Consider the following 18,699-nt stretch of genomic DNA (forward strand, 5'->3'; position numbering starts at 1 on the left):
AGCGGTGGCCGATCGAGCTCCGCCGGCTGGTCCGGTAGGCCAGGCCGGACCAAACCACCCGGGCGGACGTCTTAATTCCAGGTCAGGATAGCCCAGAGTCTCCTTCAGTTTCCAATCCTACCACATTCTTCACCGCATCCCACAATAGATACCCAAACGGGTCCTCTCCTTATTTTCCCTTTTACTCCTTTCGTTACCCTCCTTCCCCCCCCTTGCAGTTAAAAATGGTCTCGTCCAGCTTCTTCGGGCTCACCCACCCCGAAGCTACGTCTTTGCCCTTACTTGACGCCGGCTTCTTACGTCTTCGTGTACGTCGTAACGTCACGCCACTCATTCCCTCCCCGCCCCTCTCCCATTCTCCCTCCTGGAGCCGGCGGCCGGCGGGGTTACCGGAAGTGATGATGCAGGAGGCGATGGAGGGGGCGGGGCCTCGGGGCGGCCGCAGCCGGTGGGCCGCAGATGAAGAAGAGGCGGCGGCAGTGGTGGAAGAGGAGGAGGCGGCGGCGGCGGCGGCGGCGGCGGGGTTAGGAAGCCTGGAAACGCGAGCGGGGATGGTAGGTGGTTTGGACCCGCCAGGCTGCCGTCGTTTCCAGAAAGGGTTTGACTGGAGGAACCTCTGGAGCAGCTGTGAGTTTGGAGTGGGGGGGGGGGGGGGAGTTGAGGCAAAGTGGGAACGTTGGGAGATGAAGGGGCGGGGGTTCGATTCCTTCGAGAAAGTGGGGCGGGGGGGGGTGTCCGATGGTGAAGAGGGGAAACGAGCGCTCTGCCCGGACTGGTCGGTGTGGAAGAGGCGCCTGTGGCGTGTCAGCTCCGGGCTCCGAAAACTTAACCTACTACCTCTGCCTGCCCACGGCCGGCACCCCTCAGCCCGGGGTCTCGGGGTCGGGGGCCGGAGCGGCCCGGGAGTGGGTGCAGACTCCGGCCTTGAGGTCCCCAGTAGAGGCTCTGAGGTAGGAGCCCCAGGGGGAGGCGGGAGGTCAGTCTCCAGCTCCCTCCGCCCTCTTCCCTCCCCACCCCCCACCCTTCGCTTTAATTGTTAACAGCCCTGGAATTAAGGGGGCTCCGACCTGAGGCCTTCCGGTGCACCTTTGCTGGCCACCGTAGCCATCTGTGCCCGAGGTCATGGTGCTGGAGGCTTGGCTTTTTTATCCTGCTAGCGAAAGTGGGACGGGGTGACAAATGTATTGTTTTTGAACACCCCACCCCCACCCCCTTAACCTCACCCATACACGCACCCCTGTTTCCACTGTAATAATCTGTAGTTGGGTGGTAGTCATGGTGTTCACCCATCTCTCCTTTATAGCACTTGGCACATTGGTTATCTGGTTTTGAATTTGGTGTTCAGCCTCCCTCCCAGATCGTAACTGCAAGCTTTGTAATACTTCAGTTACAGGGGGTTGTCACATTGGGAGCACCTCTTAGTGCCTCCTAGTTATAGATGACAATGAGCATGATTTTAACTGAATCCTGGAGTCCCAGAGCCCTTACAAGGAATTATAAGTGGTATAAAAGCTCAGGAATCAAGGTCTTGCTCTAAATACTTTTGTGTGAGGAATTTACATGTTGTCAACTCTTCCCAAAATGATTTGATGTTAGGCTAATTTTGGATTTTTGTGTTTCTCAACGCCCACACTTCATGATGCATTTGAGAACAGAGAACCCCATATTACTCTTTTGTTTCTACAGTTGGACAATAGCTCTTTTATCTCCTTCTCCACTTATGTGTCTGGCACACACATCTTCGATGACACAGTTGGACTTGTACTAGTTCATTTTATGTATTTAGCTGATGCTTTGTGTATAGGGGGTCTTAAATGAGTGGATGCGATGTGCTTCGTTTTTATTTTTTTATTTTTAAGAATAAAACAAGTAATGGATTTGGAAATGTTTGAAGAAAGCAAAGAATGATTGGAGAAAAAGATGTTTGTGGATATTCTGTTGTTAAAAAGCAAACAGCATATTTTAGTGCTTACACATTTTTAAGAAATCTTTTGAGTCTGAAACTGTCTTCTAAGGAACTTTAATAGTTTCTTAATAGAGTTCCTTTAATAGTTCCTTAATAGAGACAGTTCCTAAATCTTAGGGGTTCTTTGATTTAAAAGTGTGCATAAGTCTTGTCCTTCTGTAACTGAGCTTGATACACATTATCGCTAGAAGAATTATCATAACAGATGTTCTTCTGATGCTGGGAAGAGAGTCCCATTTTATTTATCAGGGCTTTCAGGGATAGTAAAACAGAGTGTTTCTTGCCTTAATTGTACAAGTAATTATGTTTAAGTGTTACACAGAAATACAAGAGTGACTACTGTGCTCACTTTAATTCTTTTGGAATCTAGTTTTCCATTGAATAAAAAAATCCAAAATTCATTCACTGGACATAGATTCACCAGCTATTTAGTGCCACCCAGTGTTGTAGGTACTGAGTGTATACAGATGAACACAAGTAAAAGGTATGCTCTCATTTGCAGTTTATGTTGAAGGAGGGACAGCTGAGCAAGTAACCCTGATTTTTATTAAATGCTGAAGAAAATAAGTGATGTGGTAGAAAGAATCTGCCTGGGATGAGGTCAAGGGTGACCTTGTTGAAGAGTTAAAACTTAAACTGAGCTTTAAATAAAAAAGAGCCATCCATGCAAAGATGAAGAGAGGAATCTTCCAGGTACAGGAAACAGCTAGTGCAGAAACTAGCTGGTATGAGCTTGGCAGGTTCCAGGGACTGAAAAGAAATGGTTGGGTGGGTGCTGGTGCTGGTATTGGTGGTGCTGGTATGCAGTAATCATCAGGGCTTAGTAAGGAAAAGAGTTGTATAAAAAGAGTCGGAGTCAGAGAAGTGGAAGTGAGACTCCATGAAAGAAGAGCAAGAAGGAAAAAGATACAGAAAGTGAAGGTCCTTTTGGGTTAAATGTATTGCCTTCCCAAAAGTCTTTTCAGAGATATGGTTGGACCATTATATGTGTGTGTATGTATGTTGTTGTTTTTTTTAAAGTCATCCTCCTTGTGTGGGAGAAGAAGCAGGAGTGGTTAGTCACCTGGGTCTTTTCTCACAGGTAAATCTTTGAGCTATGTATTAGAAATTCAGTAGGATGTCCTGTTGAGTACACACTTTTCTCCTTAAAGCATTGTATAATAACTATTTGGAATGTGTTCTAGTATAAGAGTCTTGCATTTCTGTGTGAATTTAAGGTTGAAGTGTTAATAATATGCTCCTGTTTGTGTATAACGGTGGCCATCAATATCTGTTTCAAGTTGGTTTTTGTGAAAGGCAGAATTGATGTTGCAGTTGTGCTACTATTGTCTGCTCTTCCTGATGACTGGAAACACTAAGCTAAGATGTAGGCTGGTGCTAAAAGTTTACTCAGTGGATTACATTAGATAATGACCATTATGGGACACATTTCCACTATGTTGGAATCTTTGAGTTGGCATTTTACCAAGGGAGGTAACCTGCTTTCCTTCTGTTGGGAGCATCCATCTCTAATAGTCTGTTCCTTTTCAGCTTCACCTTGACCAGACTGTCCACTTGAGAGACCTAATCTACATTGCTTCATTTGGCTCTCTTGAGCCATTATCATGGTGGGCCAAAGAAAGGGATATTGTATGCTTTTTTTTCTTCTTTTAAATCATATAAAAGTGATTGGTTGCTTGAGTTATTTGTAGTAAGTCCAAGTCTTAGAAATGTTAAATTAAAAAAACAAAACAAAACAAAAATCTTTTAGCTTCAGGGAAAGACAAGAATCAGAAACTGATGATATGTTATCTGTTTTAGATTGTAGTACTGTAATAACACCTGTAGGTGGATTGTCAGAACCAACTTGAATAGAGTGATTTGGGCAAGGTAACAAAAGGGATGCAATGGGGCCTGCTTTTAAATACTGAGTTCTGACTTGAATACAAATAGAAAGTCTTAGCAAGGAAATGACTCAAGTGAGCAGCTAGGAGTAGGCAAATAATAGACTGCACCCTCTGTTCTAAAGAATAGCTCAAAGGAATATATGCATGCATCTGTCTATCTATTTGGCTTTGGCTCAGGTTAAATACTTTGGACTCAACTTTGTGTGTTTATTCTCTATCCAGTGGATTATTAAGTTATCCACTATTCATCTTCATTTTAGTGGTTTATTCTAACTCAAATATGAAAATATTCTGTAGGCTGAAATTTCCATCAGATACTTGGGAAACTGAAGGCTCTTTGCTAATCTTTGAAAGGGGGTGGATAGGTAGGAGGGGACTTGAGCACAGGGAAAAGCCATAGACTTCTATGTCATCCCCTACTTGTGTATAGGGAAAGAGTCTGCAAATCTAAGTGAATTTGGAGTCTTGGAACTGAGTTGGCTTTTTAATCCTAGGGTATCAGTGAATTTGTTTCTTAAAGTTTGGGTGTTTTTGGACATTATCCTGAAAGTTGTGAAGCAGAAAGCCAGCTGATACCCCTAGCAATTGTACTTGTAAGTGGTTTTTGCATTGCATTAGATGGTTTAGAGTTACTCTGATTTTGCTGCTGTTTGATTTATGTTCTGTAGTAAGGAGAGTTAATTGTATACTGGCTGTCAGTTGTTTTGAGGTGAAGAAATGGCAACTCAGATAGAAACAATGCTAATTATGTGGTAACTCCTGTTTCCCCAGCTCTTGATAACTCGCAATTACCTCTTCCTGTCTTTTTACAGATGTCCATATCAGCATCAGTTCTTCCTAATGTACTGACAGTGTTCTGGAGCTCTTTGCACAAGAGACCAGGGTCAGTTGAATTGTCCTTCAGTTCAAGTCTAGTTTCACTAGTTCTTGTGTCTGTTTTTCTAGGTGACAGAGAGTCCTATTTCTTTGGGGTAAAACTGGAGGGTTGGAGGTGGGGGGGGGGCATCACGAGTGAAAGCTTGGAACTGGCTCAGACTGAGCCACTGAGAAAATGGCTGGGTGAAAATGCCCAATCATCTTTTTTAAGATGAGTGTAAATGAGTCCTTACTTTAATACTATATATCAGAATAGGGAAGCCCAATGAATCAGTTTTGAGGTGCTAGTTAGCCCATGTGACAAAATAAGTCATCTAGCCTAGTACCTGCATGCGTTCTGATTTATAGCTAGGCAGACATGATGACGCCTGACTTCCTCAGGATTTGGCCTTACTTAAAGATACCCTCACCATCAGTTGTACAAGAAAGGCTCATTTGGACATATCTTGTATGCATACACAGCACTTGGATCACACTCGCTCCTTTCATCACTCTCCCTCAAGTATAGCTCAAGTTACTCAGTCAGGGTGAGGGCTTGAGTTCAAACCTATCATGGCCAAAAGAAAGGAAGGAAGGAAAACAAGGGTGGGAAGGAGTGAGGAGGGGAACATCCTTTGAGCTACGTCGCATCGTTGAGTTGCAGGCTGATAGGAAGAATAGGAATCTCATGTGTAGCTTTCGGAAGCATCATCTGTATTCCTGCTTTGCCCCGCGTTGCCCAAACATTCAGTATGTCCATTACCAGATACCTTGACTGTGTATCTTGGATAGCACCACTGCATAGTGTAGGAGTGTTCAGTATCTTATAATTAATTATTGCCTGTTTCTCTATGCCTGTCAGTCTAGGAGACTGTATTGGAAAGACCTATCCCCTTATTTTAGTAGTAGATTGTCTCTATACTGTCAAGCAACAGCATTTGCTAGGTTAGCTCTTTTGTTCTTAAAGGGTTTGGACTTTGATGGTGGCCTTAAAGTGAGTACCAGGGCTTGAGTTTAGGGCCTCACATTCTCACTCCACTTTTTCACTCAGTCCTTCATGCTCACACTTGGCTTTTTCATTCTGGCTGGCATGCTACCACTTAAATGATACTTCCACTTCTGGATTTTCTTCTGGTTGAGATAAGAGTCTCTGATTTGTCTACCTGGGCTAGCTTGGAACTGCAGTCTGCAGTGATCATGTCTCAGCTTCCTGAGTAGCTAGGATATGGTATGAGCCACTGGTACCAATCTTAATTTTATTCTGAACAAGACTTAGGTCATATTGAATGAAGTTTATTCAGTTTCCTTTAGTTCAGGATGAAAACAGGAAAAAGTCAGACCCTTGCACAACTTTTAGTCTATCTGGTATGATACTATTTTTTAAGCTGGTCTTTGTAGAGTCCTCTTAGACCATTACTGGAATATACTTATGGCAGGAAGGGTTGAGGGGCCTTTGCTCACTTTCTTCTATTTTTCACACTGCTGCATTATGCAAAACAGCAATCATAATACTCTATTCTATATGTTCAGATGCTGAAAACAGGTTGAAAAGCAGTGATTTTAGTGGGGAAACAAACAAAGTTACAGAACATGGTATAGGCAGCTAGCTTGAGGTACAAACAGCTACAGGACGATTAATTCTTGACTTCTCAATTACACTGACCCGGCCAAGCCATTTATAGGCTCTTAGTAGGGTTTTGGTCTAATTAAATCCTTGGTCTTTGCTCTTTTTGGGTAGTCACTCAAACTTTCAGAGCAGACTTTTTTTTTTCTTTTTGTCAGTCATGGGGCCTGAACTCTGGGCCTGGGCATTGTCCCTCAGCTTTTCATCTCAAGGCTAGCGCTCTGCCACTTGAACCACAGCACCACTTCCTGTTTTTTCTCCTTATGTGGTGTTGTGGAATCCAACCCAAGGCCTCATTCATGCGAGGCAAGCACTGAGCCACCTTCCCAGCCCCAGAGCAGACTTCTTATAATGTGTCATCTGTGTAACCGTTATTAATGAATAATAGGATGAAGGCTCCCTAGTTTAGCAGACTGTGAGAAAGTCAGAAAAGTTGACTGTTTTCTCCTCAGTGATCACATTACATTAAATAAGAGTTGAGGCTTTATCTTTCTTAAGGTCTTTTGATTTCTTAAAACAGGGTCTCACTATCTGGCCCAGGCTGGACTTGACCTCTAGATCCTCCAGCTGAGCCTCTTTTAGTACAGGGCTGGGATTACAGGTGTTTTACTACCATGCTTATCTACTAAGGGCATATGTTGGAGAATGTCTTTGTAAAATATGGAATTGCATGGAGTATTCTTTTCTTAATGACCTGCTCTGAAATCTGATCAAGAAAATCCAGGTGTACCCATTGAGAACAGTGGTTTTCCAGATTATGTGAAAACAGTAAATACTCACCTTTTTGAAATTTCATTTTTATTTTTTGTTGGTCATGGGGCTTGAATTCTAGGCCTAGGCACTGTCCCTGAGCTCTTCAGCTCAAGGCTAGCGCTGTACCACTTGAGCTACAGCGCCACTTCCAGATACCTTAAAAAAAAATTGTGCTGATACTGGGGCTTGAACTCTAGGCCTGAATACTGATCCTTATCTCTCTTCCCCCCCCCCACTTCTTTTTTGTATGTTTGTTTGGTGGTTAATTGGAGATAAGTTTGCCTCTTGGGGCAGGCTTTGAATCACAGTCCTCAGATCTCAGACTCCTAAAGTATCTAGGATTATAGGTGTGAGCCACCTGTGCCCTGTTTTTGTTTTTTTTTTTTTTTTTTAAATAAAAAGTGTTTGGAAACAATATATTTTCAATTAAACTTTGCTTTATAGCCACGGGATAACTACCAAGTGAGTGCTTTTTTTTTTTTTTTTGGTTGGTCATGGACCCTGAACTCAGCCTGTGCGCTTTGCCTCAGCTCTTCAGCCCAAGGCTAGCGCTCTGCTACTTGAGCCATAGTAGCACCACTTCTGGCTTTTTCTGTTTATGTGGTGCTGATGAATTGAACCCAGGGCCTCATGCATGTAAAGCCAGCACTCCACCACTGAGCCACCTTCCCAGCCCCTAGTGAGTGCTTTTTAAATGTTAGTGGAAACATCCTTTGAGCTGCATTGTTGGGTGTCAGGTGAAATTGCTGCCGGGAATCTCCTGCATACTGCTAGGAAGCATCATCTGTATTCCTGCTTTGCTCTGCCTTGCCTAAACATTTGACCTTTCAGCTAGAAAGAATTCTCTCAATGTAACCTGTAGATCCATACCAGATCTTGTGACTGAGGATCTTGAATAGCACTATGGCATAGTGATGGTACTCTAGCAGCATGGAGGTATTCTTCCTAGTGATGGTAGCATTGCTTTCTTTTCAGTAAGTGCAATGGAGAGGGGAATGGTAAAGTAACACTCTGTATCTCTTCTCCCTTCCCCCCCATCCCCACAAAGTAGTAGGGCTTGAACTCAGGACCTAGGAGCTTAGCTAGTTCTACAATTCGAGTCGCAGCTCCCCTTCCAGCTTTTTGCTGGTTAATTGGAGATAAGACTTTCTTGCCTGGTCTGACTTTGAACCAAGATTCTTAGATCTCAGCCTCCTGAGTAGCTAGGATTACAGACATGAGCTAGTAGCACAAGGCCCTCTGTGTTTTTAAGAATGTTTCCATGATTCTTTTGTTTCAGCAAATTAGTTTTTCTTTGAAATAATTCACTTGTCGAGTCATTTACTCCAAGCAGTTGGTAATAGCTTATGTCCATGGGGAGACTTCTGCTTGGGGTTTTTAACCTTTATGAAAGAGGGAAACAAAAAGCCTTTTCCATAGATTTTCCATAAGATGAGAGGTTCAGTTAAGTTCTAACACTGGGTGTAGTTAAGCACGTTTTTATGAGAGGAGAGTTGTATGTGTTTGTGGTATAGGGGCAGGATACCTAGGAAGAGGTGTGTCCTCAGTGGTCTAGCTAGGCAAGGGGGGCGGGAATACTAATAATGGTGCTTACTGAGGGAATAGTGGATAGAGAAGACTACTCATGAGGTCATTCCACACTAGGGAACACCATTCACTAATAGGGGGATAGGATTTAACCAAAAGTCCTATCTATATCCTTACTTGAAAGTAATTTTTTGCTATAAAGGGATGAATGCTGGGACACAGCCACTGAAGTTAAAATTGGAGTTTTAGGCTTTGCCCAAACTCCTGTGATTCCACATGCCTGGTCCAGCCACTTGTTTTTATATACACCAAAGAAAGAGACAGTATAGATGAGAGGGAAAGAAGGAGATTGTGTGTGTGTGTGTGTGTGTGTGTGTGTGTGTGTGTGTGTGTGTGTGTGTGTGTGTGTGTGTGTGTGTGTGTGTGTGTGTGTGTGTGTGTGTGTGTGTGTGTGTGTGTGTGTGTGTGTGTGTGTGTGTGTGTGTGTGTTTTCCTGGAACTTGAACTTGGGTACTGGCACTGTCCCTGAGCTTCTTTTGTTTATGGCTAGCGAAAGATTTTTTTTTTTTTATATGTCATGGGCTTGCCCTAGTTGAAGATTGCACTTAAACCCATCTTTCAAATGTCTACATGGGGGCTGGAGGTATTTGGCTTAGGTAGGAGAGTGCCTGCCAATGAGCATAAAGTATCAGATACCAAGTTCAAGTACTGGTCTTGAACAAAAAGAAAAAAGAAAAAGCAAACATCTATGGACATAAGCTCCAGGTTTAAAGAATTGGAGGCAAGAAGAGAGGCATGCATAGTTACTAAACAGTCAAAGTCACCAAGCGTGTTCCTGTGCAGATCTTTAGCTCAGTCCTAACTTGGAAATTCTTCTACCCTCATTATTTTAGAATTTTAATTGAGATTTCATTGTCCATTTTCTCCAACTGCCCTAGGACTTAGTTGGTCATGGGGCTTGATCTCTGGGCCTGGGTGCTGTCCCTCAGCTCTTCAACTCAAAGCTAGCGCTCTACCACTTGAGCCACAGAGCCACTTCCAGTTTTCTGGTGGTTTATTGGAGATGAGTCCCACATACTTTCCTGCCTGGGCTGGCTTTGAACCTTGATCCTCAGATCTCAGCTACCTGAATAGCTAGGATTACAGGCATCAGCCACCTGCACCTGGCTCACCCCCTCTTGAGATCATACACCCCCTCTTGAAATCACCTTGTTACTCTAAACTCAGTTCTTGTTTTGGGAGGGAAGTTGTTATCACTGTCCTGAGAAAGCTCTGTTGTTCTTTTCTTTGGAGGAGTTTCCTCCATTCTCTCTTATAAATATGTTATAGGTAAGTCCTGTCCTTCATGGATTCTGGAAAGTGCTTTGAGCAAAGACCTACAAAATAGAGGCAGAGATGCCAAGCTTTGTGGTCAATTCTTGGGCCCAAGTAGTCAGTGCTTTTCAGCAAAAGCAGCTTTTAAGTACCTATTGTATTTCCAAAAATGCCCTGGCAGCTACTCAGAAAATTACTCTCCAACAATTCCTCTGTGATACTACTCTCTGATGTTAGTATAGACCCTTCATGTTAATGACTTAAGTCTCACCAGACTGCTCCATTTTAGATGCCATCTGCAGGCATTGAGTATTCCCAAGTTACCTGAACTTGTGCTTGGCACATTACATATGCAGGGATTCCCATTACCATACTTCCCATCATGTTCGATAATTGGCTGGTGTGATTCACAAACTTCAAGCATCATATTTAGGATTCCAATTTTGTTAGAAAGATTGTAACTTGGTCTGACATTTAGCTTAGTGGTAGCATATGCAAAGCTCTGTGTTTGATTCCTAGCACCTACTACCTTAAACATGTCTTGGCATGCCCGTATAGTCCCAACTATGTAGAACGGAAGATCACTCAAGCCCTGGAGTTCAGGGTAGTTAAATAAATAGATGCAGGAGGGCAAGGGATGAGTTTTCTGTTACAGGACCCTGTCCACTCTAGGTGTGTCACCCAGTATGTTCTTCTGTGTGTTAGCTAACTTGGAAATTCTTCTAGCCTCATTATTTTAGAATTTTAATTGAGATTTCATTGCCTTATTTTCTCCAAACTGCTCCAGGACCTAAACTCTAATTACATCTCTGATGTTTCTGATTCACTCAGCCCCTCTTTTGAAATGACAATGTGCCCACTCTGAAATCACTTTGTTACTCTACTCAGGTATGGTCCAAAGGGATTCATAAATAACAAAAAGATGTGTCAGTTATGAAATTCCTAGGGTTTTAGGAAATTCCAAGGGTTTTAGGAATTGGCCGAAACCTGGGCAGACATCAGATTTGTATCCTATAAGTAAGAATAAGAATAATAGAAAAAGAATGCCTACAGTTGACATAAAATTATAATTAATAATATCTATTATTTGATGTTTTTGACATTCAGATACTGCAAAGTGAATAGCTTCCAATTTCAAGAATCAGACAGACTTCTTTAGTATGAAATGGCATTCACTCCCTGAGTATGCAATACTTTAGAAGTTCACAGGTACACTAATGCAAGGAACCGGCCAACTTAAATAAGATGTCAGATGTACTAACTTTATGTTGCCGTCTTTTCTTTTTTTAATGCTGGTACTGGGTCCTTGGGCTTGAACCCAGGGCCTCCAGCTCTTGGTTAGCTGTTTTACCCAAGGATGTCTCAGTACAACTTGAGCCACACCTCTGGTTTCTGCTCCTTGCTGATTAGTTGGAGATAAGAGTACCTCAGGGGGCTGGGAAGGTGGCTCAGTGGTAGAGCGCTTGCCTTGCGTGCATGAGGCCCTGGGTTCGATTCCTCAGCACCACATAAGCAAAAAGAAAAACGCTAGAAGTGGCGCTGTGGCTCAAGTGGTAAAGCGCTATAGCCTTGAGCTGAAGTGCTGAGGGACAGTGCCCAGGCCCAGAGTTCAGGCCCCACAACCGGACCCCCCCCCTGAAAAAAAAAGTACCTCAGATTTGTTTTGCCGGAACAAAGCATTACTCTTAGATATCAGCCTCCTGAATAGCTAGGATTAATAGGCATGAACTTCCAGTGCCTGTTTTTGTTTTGTTTTGTTTTTGTGCCAGTAATGGAGCTTGAATTCAGGACCTCTTAGTTTTACTTGGCTTGTGATTGGTGCTTTACCACTTGAGACATTTCTCTAGTCTAGCATTTTGCTGTTTAATTGGAGATAGAAGCTCAGACTTTTATTTTCCCCAGGCTAGATCTGATCTGTTATCTTCTCTAGGTCTCAGCCTCTTGAGTAAGTAGGATTACAGACATGGGTTATTACTGCTGGGCTTTCATGTTTACACACACACACACACACACACACACACACACACGTATGTATATATTTTACCTACTGTCTAATTTTGTTTATTGTTATAGAGGTGATGTACAGATGGGTTATGGGTTATAAAAAGTCAGGTAAAGAGTGCATTTCTTTTTGGACAGTGCCATCCCTTCCCTTACTCTCTCCCAGTTTTTTTCTCTTATCCCCACCTACAAGTTATATAGTTGATTTTCAACATACTGTCCAGTGAGTAGTACCATTGCTGCATTTGTTCACCCTTTGTTCCTCCATTTATGACTTTTAAAAAAGATTTGGGAAGGGCTGGGAAGGTGGCTCAGTGGTAGAGCGCTTGCCTTGCATGCCTGAGGCCCTGGGTTCAATTCCTCAGCACCACATAAGCAAAAAGAAAAAAGCTGGAAGTGGCGCTGTGGCTCAAGTGGTAGTGTGCTAGCCTTGAGCTGAAGAACTGAGGGACAGCGCCCAGGCCCAGAGTTCAGGCCACACGACCAGACCGCCCCCCCCCCCAAAAAAAAAAAAAAGATTTGGGAATACTTGGTGGATTGATTAAGAGAGTAGGTGTAGAGTTAGTTTGAATTTGAGTTAGAATTTTACCTACTTACCACTCATACTTTTTGTGGATGAGTCACATTATCTTTGTCTCAGGTTATCATGTGTAGTGTAAGGACACTCACACTATATTTGTGAGGATTCAGTAAGATTTGAAGGTCATGGCACTATGTGTGGCATATAAATAAATATTTAGTAACATTGGCTATTGTTAGCTACATGGCACACATAGCTAAGTTTACCGGGATTGGCAACTCCCAAGAAGCCAAGGACTTATATCTTTTTTCCTCCTTCCATAGTCAACGTATGGGGCAATGCATGAAACATTAAGTGTTCAGAGACACAAATATCGATCTCTTGGAAATAAACTTACTTTCTGGGTATCTGGGAAATATATGAGTGAATCTGTAATGGAAACTTCCAGACTGTTTCCAAAGCTGGCCTACAAGTCAGAGATGGAAAATCTTCCTCCTGAAACCTTATAGTACCTACATAAGGACAAGATGCTAGAATGCTGTTGGGATAGAAACTGGGCTTGTACAAGGTGGTAAATTCCAAGACAGTAATTCTGTGCAAGCCTATGCCTTACTTAGTGAAATCTGTGGTAGTGTTATCTAACCCAAGAAAACTGACAAATTCCATGGCTGGAGCATAGCTAAATTGGTAGAGCCTTGCCTAGCAAGTATTAGGTTGAATTCAAAGTTCCAGTTAAACCCTTCCCCTCACCCCAATCTAAATGATACACATTGGGCAATGGTTTAGAATTTAAAATATAGGCATTGCCAAAATACCATTGGGTGTATTATATAGAATTTAAAATAACATAAGCATTAGTAGTGATGCCCTTTTTGAAAAGAATGAAAAATGAGTATTATGTTTACTCTTTTAATAGTGATACCTTTTTAAAAAATAATGAAAAATGAGTATTATGTTTATTCTTACCTTTAGCTTTTTCACCATACTTACATTGTTCTTTAGCTCCATTCACTCAGATGTTAGGCTCACTATGGTAGGTATTAGAGTCTGTGTTAATCTTTTGGTGAGGGAAGAAAGGTCTTCTCTTGTACATGGATTCAAACCTTCAGAAAGCTGGAACTCTATCCCATCTAAAGAGTTGACTTGTACATTACTTAGTGCTGCTAACTGCTTTAAAGGGACAGTGTAACATGTTCCTTAAGATAAAGCTAAATACCAAGGCAGAAAATATAAAATCCCATTTCACTTTGTCATTCATAATGTGCCTAGTGAAAGTCTTGAAAAGACAAGCCAATAGTAGAAATGATGCTGTGTGTTGTGGGAGGTACGCTTGTTTTCTGTAAAACCCCAGAATAAAACTAAAATCTCTGTTACACAATATAAGCCAAGAAAGCTGATTTGAGGTGTAGTTTGTTTTAGTTTTTCAGATTTTTTTAAGCTTAATTTACTGTAGTTTCTGGACATTTTTGCTTAACACTATCATCTTTATCTGTTTTTGGTTGGTCTAAGTTTTATGAATGATCTTATAAATTAATATAAAGGGCCATGGATTTTATATAGCTCCTTGTAAATAGTTTAATGTTTCAAATTTAATTTTTTTAAATTGTTATAAGCTAGGTGTCTTACAGCTGTCATCCTGGGTACTTAGAAAGGAGATCAGGAGCCCAGTCTGGGTGAAAATTTTGTAAGCCTCCATCTGAGGCTGGGCACAGTGGCATATCTGTCATTCCAGATACAGCAGGAAGAGTAAATAGGAGGGTAGCCACCCAGGCTTGCACAGGCAAAAAAGCAAAACCCTGTCTCAAAAACAATTAGAGCAAAAAGGGCTGGAGGCATGGATCAAGCAGTACCTTGCCTAGCAAGCATAAAATCCTGAGGTCAAATCCAGTACCACACATACAAGAAAATATTATAAAGATGGTTACAAGTTGATACCTTTCTGTGTCCACTGTTACTGGTGAAGTAGAACAGAACATTGACAGTGGCGTAAAAATTTTCTTCTACTTCATCTATGTAGTGGCAAGATTTGTAGACCTCCCTAGGATCCCCCAATCCCAGTGCTGGGGATTGAAACCATGGCCTTGTGCATGCCAAACAAGTACACTTTATGTCTCTAAAGTATTATCATCTCAGCTCTCTACATCATTTCATAATAAGAGACTCAGAAGTTTTCTAATTGAGCTGCCTCAGGGTCCTCATATAATTTTGATTATGTCATTTATACTTGTCATTCATACTGCCTCCTCACCTGAGAGAGGTTGTGACCTGTGTTACTGGGAGCATTAAGAAAGGAAAAGAACCTTTTGTTTGTGACTGTATATTGTAGGATTGAAAAATCTCTGTTCCTATTAAGATCTTTTTTATGATATGCACCTTGGAGTGGGTTTATTTGAATTCTGCCTAAACAATTTACTTGGTCTTGGATATAAAAACCACAAGTCCAACCTTCCTTAAGGTAGACACCAGGTTTCTGAAATAGTCTATGTCCTTTGGAGACTAGGCATTGATGACTGATGAATAAATTCTGAAAGGGGATGGGCAGGGGTCATGACACTTGACTTGGACTATAGGCTAGCCTTGGCAATCAAAACTAGAATGGAGTTGTTTATTTCCTTCGCTTAAGGAAATTGCCATTGGATCAATATGTCTTAGTTAAAATCTTTTGTGGGCATCTGAGCAGTTTGTCAGGCTTTTAAAGATTAGAGCCACATGAAAGATTTTTCTTTCTAGTCATTCAAATAATTATCCTCAGGGTACTGTAATCTCTATAAAAGTATAAGCCTTTGAGACTACATATTTAAAAGGATAACAGATTCTGAAGAGTCAGAAGAAAAGATATACAAACATGGTGATAGAGTTCAGTATCTTTTCGAAGTATTCTTAATGTTTTCCACTCCATTTAACTCTAGTTTTCTCCTGGTAGAATAACCTTTCCATGTATCCAGAATATTTTTATTTGAAAAATGAAATCTTTACAGGGTATTGGAAACTTGAACTTGCTTGCTGACTTCAAATAAGAAAATAAAAACCTCAAATTGGAGTCTTAACTGACTTTAAACCTCCCTGAGTCAAAAAACTAGGATTGCTCAATATATCAGAACATTTGCTTTTTTAAGTGTCCAGCTCTCATCTATTGCTTGGCCCACAGAAAGAGCTAATAAAAAGTTATGCAACAGGTGAAAATCTTTCCAGTTGCCTTTTCCCCATTTAGAAGGAATTTTTTCCCCTTTCCTGTGAGTTATTTAGTCTAAGATCTTCCCCTTTCTGACTTGCATCTTCACTATTTTCATACAGTACTTAAATTGTTTCTCACTAACAAGTTTTAAAGGTCTCTAGCATTTAGTACTTCAAAAGTGTGCCTAAGGAAAAGAGCTTTTGATTTGTCATAGCAGGTTAACGCACTTTTCATGATGTTTTAAGTTTTCTATCGGATACTCCCTAAAAACCAGATTTTGTAGTTTTCTAGTTAAGAAACACATGAACAAGCAATGACTTTTCCCAGATGGAATGTTTATCTCTCATAGGGAACTTGTGAAACTCAAAACCAGGAAATTTTGACCTAAAAATGAAATGCTGTCAGCTAGGCACTGGTGGCTTATACCAGTCATCCTAGCTACTCAGGAGGCTGAGATCTGAGGACTGTGGTTCTAAACCAGCCCAAGTAAGAAAAGTCTGTGAGACTCTTACCTCCAATTAACCACCAAAAAGTTGAAAGTGGGGCTGTGACTCAAGCGGTAGAGCGCTAGCCTTGCATAGAAAAAGCTCAGGGACAGCTCCCAGAGCCTGAGGGTCAAGTCTCACCAAAAAAAAAAAAAAAAAAAAAAAAGTGATACTCTCAACATTGTATTCAAAGTGAATTGCATGTGATCTAAAATGTTCCTGAAGAACTGATCCTGGGATTTAAAACAGTATTTAAAGAAAATGTGTGTTTGTATGTTGCTAGTTATTTACTTAAAAAATTTGAGTACCTCTTTGTAGATTTTGTACTTAAGAATCTTATTATATAATAGGAACACCAGAACAAGTAGAGTTACAAAATCAGTAATAAAGCTGAGCACTGGGGCTCACGCCTGTAGTCTTAGCTACTCAGGAAACTGAGATCTGAGAATCATGGTTGAAGCCAACCCAAGGCAGAAAAGTCTGTGAATTTCTATCTACCTTTAACCACCAAAAAGCTGAATGTGGAGCTATGCCTCAAGTGGTAGAATCCTATCCTTGAGCAAAACAGCTCAGGGACAGTGCCCAGGCCCTGGGTTAAAGTCCCAGGACTGGCACACACAAAAAAATCAGTGTTATAAAAATATATGATATAAATGTTAGTGCAGAGGAGTAAAGAAGGCTGGCTTTTAGTTAGCCCAGGGAGTCTTTTGGGAAGGAAACTTTGAGGTAGGGCTGAGTAAAGACATGATAATACCAGCAGTGCTATCGCCTGGGCAGAGCTATAGAGACAGTTGAAGTGACAGTCACACCTGGGAAGTGACAGGTGTTTCAGTATACCTGAGGAGTAGGAAAGTAGTGACAGCAGTTGAAGCAAATGCAGAAAAGCTAGTGTACCATGTTGAGTTTAGATATCATTCTGTAGGTGAATAGGAATACTAATTTTTTTTCTGTTAGTCTTGGGGCTTGAACTCTGGACCTGGGCGCTGTCCCTTGGCTCTTCAGCTCAAAGCTAGCCCTACCACTTGAGCCACAGCACCACTTCTGGTTTTCTGGTGGTTTATTGGAGGTAAGAGTCTCATGAACTTTCCTGCCTGGGCTGGTCTTGAACTGTGATCTTCAGATCTCAGCCTCCTGAGTAGCTAGGGTTACAGTGTGAGCCACCGGTACTCAGCTAAAAATATTCATTTTTTTATGTGCCAAGTGTTGAACTCAGGGCTTCAAACATGTTAGGCAAGCACTTTGTTACATCTCTAGCTCTATTAAATTATTTTGAATAGATGCACAAACTTTGTATGTGTGTGTTGTTCACTCCCATATCAGCATGAGAGACTGGAAGTAGTAAGTCATTTGTGAGTGCTCCATTAAAGATGGTAGAGGCCTACACTATGTCAGTCACTGCTAAAGAAGGTTATTTAGAACTTATGAAGCTTTGATCCACATAGCTCCACAGAGACCCAGGCAGATGTCAGTTCCACTATCTCTAATTGGTACCACCTATGCCATCTCTTCACTGACTTGGTTAACTGTGGCAGGGGAAATGATAACTGGGATGCCACTTTTCAGCTTCTGTCTGGGTCTAGAAATGACCTTACACCCACCTGCAACAGCTGTCATGTCTCCCTACCACCTATTAGCTAGAAGTAGACATACATCCCTCCCCCCAACTGAAAGGACAGTTGGGATTGGAGGCGCAGATGGGACACTGGGTGAGCTCTCCTATCTGTCATAAAGTAGGGATTTATGTCAGTTTCTCTTTATCTTTTCCCTTCCCCTGTCTTTTCCTTTCCTCTTTCTTCTTGTCTTTTCCTTCTCTTTGCCATCTTCCCAATTTTTTTCTTTTCTTTCTTTTGCCAGTCCTTGAACTCTGGTTTGGGCACTGTCCCTAAGTTTTTTGCTCAAAACTAGCACTCTACCACTTGAGCCACAGCACCACTTCCAGCATTTCTGTTTATGTGGTACTGCGGAATCGAACCCAGGGCTTCATTCATGCTAGGCAAACACTCTGCCACTAAGCCATTTTTTGTTAAATTTTGTTTTTGGAGACAGGGTCTCCTTATGAAGTCCAGGCTGATCTCAAATTTGGGACTCCATACCTTATCGTCCAAAGTACTTGAACTATAGGTGTGTCCTACCATATCCTATATAGTATCTTATTTCTGAGCTGCTATTCTTACCTGTAAGATAAGGATAGCAGATAGTCACCCTAGGCTTACTAGACATATCTGACATACAAAAGATTAGAAACTTAAGCTTGGTCTTGAGATTGTTAAACTGTGAGTCATGTCTCATTGGAGCATCTTATCAACAGTTGAAAACAAAATGAAAAAGAGATAGCATAAATAAGAGCTCTTCATAGAAGAATCCATATTAATTTGTACAACTATGAGGTAAGGATGTAGCTTTTATTTTTTTTTTGTTATTATTATTATTTTTTTGTCTGCTGTTGGGCTTGACCACTTGAGCCACAGCACCTCTTCTTGTTTGGAGTGGTTTATTGGAGATAAGAATCTCATGGAGACTTTTCTGCCTGGGCTGGCTTCAAATTGTGATCCTCAGATCTCAGCCTCCTGAGTACTAGGATTACAGGTATCAT

At 41.6% G+C, this 18,699-nt stretch overlaps 1 protein-coding gene across 4 annotated transcripts in view; it reads left to right on the top strand.

The window, feature by feature from the left end:
* Window positions 1–3: 3 nt before the first annotated feature.
* Dcun1d3 (defective in cullin neddylation 1 domain containing 3) overlaps window positions 4–18,699 on the top strand; it is a 47,376-nt gene continuing 28,680 nt past the window's right edge. Inside the window, exon 1 of one of the 4 annotated variants that reach the window (XM_070004377.1) lies at window positions 4–81. The gene's annotated coding sequence lies outside the window, so the exon portion shown is untranslated. Of the gene's footprint in view, window positions 82–424; window positions 628–928; window positions 951–18,699 lie in introns of those variants that run through there. The other 3 variants (XM_070004376.1, XM_070004379.1, XM_070004380.1) reach the window with 3 other exon arrangements.

Source organism: Dipodomys merriami, unplaced genomic scaffold (assembly GCF_024711535.1).
Source record: "Dipodomys merriami isolate MVZ:Mamm:240054 unplaced genomic scaffold, mDipMer1.0.p SCAF_62, whole genome shotgun sequence".
Lineage (NCBI taxonomy): Eukaryota > Metazoa > Chordata > Mammalia > Rodentia > Heteromyidae > Dipodomys > Dipodomys merriami.